At 35.0% G+C, this 3,387-nt stretch overlaps 1 long non-coding RNA gene across 1 annotated transcript; it reads right to left on the reverse strand.

The window, feature by feature from the left end:
• Positions 1 to 952: 952 nt before the first annotated feature.
• LOC138133589 (uncharacterized) lies at positions 953 to 2,172 on the reverse strand. The gene is made up of 3 exons (XR_011160424.1): positions 1,392 to 2,172; positions 1,234 to 1,327; positions 953 to 1,183 (listed from the first exon to the last, which is right to left on the reverse strand). It is a non-coding gene; the product is annotated as an uncharacterized lncRNA (long non-coding RNA).
• Positions 2,173 to 3,387: the final 1,215 nt, after the last annotated feature.

Here is a 3,387-nt window from a genome sequence, read left to right on the forward strand (position 1 = left end):
GGCCGAAATTATGTTACTGAATATAATTTTGAAAATATCATTAATCTTATTAACATTTTTTACAAACTCTAAAAAACTCACACTTGCCACTTTCTGCTAAATTTTAGTATACATCCAAAAATCCTTCCAATGTTTTCATTCAATTTTTTTTATGGAAGGAAGTGCTGTTTTTTTAATTCAAAAATGTTTCCAAAGTAGGTACATATTGCTTAAGTGTAGGGCTGCTTCCTGCCAACATTTTGTGTGCCCCGGATTTTTGTAAACTCCACAAGCAAGAGGTTTCTCGCAACGTGGGCGAAATGTCCCTCCCTCCAGATTATTATCAAAGAGTTTGTCAAAAAAGTTATTGTTTTTGCAGTTCCCAAGTCTTCATCATTTAGGTTTGTTCTACCTGTTAGTTAAAATATATATTAGATTATTAACAACAATTGTTATTAGAAATTACCACAGTTAACTAATAGCGTGATAGTTGAATTAATCATGATTATGACGATTCAAAACTTGAGCTGCATAGGACATTTTTTGGATCTTATCTGCATGTCCGTAATTTTGTGGAGGGCTCTTAATTCGCCCCACGCTGAATCATAAAGATAAACCTTTACTATACAATAGTCCAATTTCACACTTAAAATTTCTTCGTTTACTTCCCAAACCAAATCTTTTGTTATCCTATAATTTCTAATTCCTTTAATAAGATGAGGTGTATCAAACAATGGTGTAATCTCTTGGTCTTGAAGTATTATTTTTCTTTTAATTTGTTGATTGTTTTCTATACAAATTTTGCTTGATTCTCTCAACAACAAATTTAGCAATCTTAGCAGCGGTACTACAGAGTGATCAACAAGGACTGAAGCTGTTGGCAACAATGACAACATGATGAAAATTTCAGTGAAGTTGGTAGCATTACATTTTCAGTTGTCAATTTTGACGGGCAAATTCAAACTTCAAAATGAAGTGTCATTTTTGTATCAATTTATTAATTAAAATGGTTTTTACACTAGAGCAAGACATTTTTATTGGTATGACTATGGCGTACTTTCGGACTTGAAATGTTAATGCTGCTAACGGTTGGCAATATTCCACGGAGCACGGACGATGCATTTCACCAATTTCAATGTTCCCCGAGCCAGTTGTTATCTTAGTTGCGTTTACGCAGCATTGCACGAGATTGGTGCAACGTTACCTACAAACAGGTGATGTGAAAAAGGCAAAACCTACTGGTAGAACACTTACAGAAGATGTAGTTAGTTGAGAATATTCGAGGTAGAATGAACAAAGCCCTCGAAAGTCAGTGCGAAAGCTTTAACTCCAAACAGGTGATTCTTATCTAAAACACACGCATCCAAAGTTCTTTGTAGGGCACGTTTAATGCAGGGCCTAATAATCCTTACCATTAAAAATCCTGTCATTCCTTTTCCTTACTTTACAGGCTTGTCATATGGAAGTTGCCTAACCATTTTAAAGAAGAAATTCAAGTTCCACCCTTTCAAATGTTCCCGGATCCAATCCCTGCATCCCGCAGACTTTCAACTCGAAAATAATAACGCATAAAACATGTTTCTCTTTCTCAGGACGGGCATGCGGGCACGGCCTGTCGCTTTTATGAATATCGAAACAGTGAGCCATTAAATTAAGTAGGTACAGCTAATTACTTTTATACTGTTTTTTGTCGTTTTGTACGTATCGTGTTTTAAAACCACCAACTCGTAACATAACCTAAATTTTTTGACGTTCACAACTTGCAGCGGGTGCCAACACTGACGCACAAAAAATTTTCATACTTTGGGAATATTTTGCTGTCATTTGCTGCCAACAGCTTCAGTCCTTGTTGATCACGCTGTACATTATATGTGAACGTGAGACAGCCTCATTTTGAATTAGAAGATAGTGACATAAAGATTGACACTGCTTTGACTGATTTTTTGATTATTGAGATTACTTTGATTTTAAAGTTTTGACTTTTTAAAACATTTGCGCCCTCTTGCGGTGTGGTGAGGGTGCGCTAAACAATTTTCCAAAAATTTATTAGGGACTTTTCATTCTATAGTATTTTATTTTCTCTATGGGGAATTTTCAAAAACAGACATTTATCGAATGCGACAGGCCGAATAAGAGACGAGTCTCTTATGAATCTAGGAGGCCGTGATTTGCAGACTATTAGGATGCATAGAATGTTTTGAAATGTTGCCACATTTAGTGTAACGAATAGGTCCATATCTTCTACAAAAAACAAGATTGATTTTTTTTAACATTTTTACCTGATCTCTTAATGACTACTTAACAACGTACTACTACGTTGTTCCGCGAATTTTGGGGCACCCAGTATTTTTTGGCAGCCGATAGTTAAATTTTATTTTGTACAGCATTGTGGATTATGCGTATGCCTATCGGGGAAACCGCGTTAAAAAAACGCCCCTTTTATTCTATCTCTATGGTGGTGTGGAAAAGAATAAATAATAAAGAATAAAGAAATAACTAATATCTAATGGGTGCTGTAAATCATGGGCTGCTGATATTGTTGGTTGCCATCATCACACTTCCGAACAATGAGTTTCGTTTTTTATTTTGCCTCGTAAGTCAGAATACAACCAATTTCAAGAAAAACGAAGATTTCTCTGCATTAGATTACACATTCATGATTACAATGAGCTACTTTAGAACTCAAACAAGTTAAAAATGAGACCGCTAGGAGTAATTTTGAAATTGCAATTGTTTAATCGTAACGACCAATTTATTGCCTTAATCGAAAAATTAAGATTTCTCTGCAATTGATTATGTCAAAAGGAATCGATAGAACTGTCGAGCAGCTTTTCAACTTCAAATTTGAAGTTTTTAGGAGTAATTTGCGTTTACATTGGTTTAGTATAGGGCTACGATTTGGAGATGAGGCCCCTTAACCAGGAGCGTAGCCAGGTTGCTAATATTAGGTGGGCCACAGGTGGGCCAACAATTTTTTTGGGTGGGCTGCTTAATGAAGGCATAAAACACACAAAAAACTTACCTTAGTGTAAAGCAATTTTTCTGTTATTATGACTGTCGTCAAATTTGTTGATAATTTCATCCGTGTTTAGAGCTTTTGCGGTAGAATGTTCAATATTTATTATTGCCAGATGATCAAGTCTTTCATCAGTCATTTTGTTCCGAATATATGTTTTAAGTCTCCTCAAACAGGAAAATGTTCTCTCACAACCGGCACTAGAAACTGGTATTGTCACTGAGATTACTGTTAGTTGATACTCTTGTTGAAAAACTATTTTATAAACTTCTAGCATATCTAAAAATTGCAAAATGTTTGTAATTTTAACATTTTTTTCACTTTCAAAGCGCTCGATTGTTTGTGGCAAAATGATAAGTTCTGCTTTAAGGGCTTCCAAATTTATTTCATAA

This window comes from Tenebrio molitor, chromosome 6 (genome assembly GCF_963966145.1).
Source record: "Tenebrio molitor chromosome 6, icTenMoli1.1, whole genome shotgun sequence".
Lineage (NCBI taxonomy): Eukaryota > Metazoa > Arthropoda > Insecta > Coleoptera > Tenebrionidae > Tenebrio > Tenebrio molitor.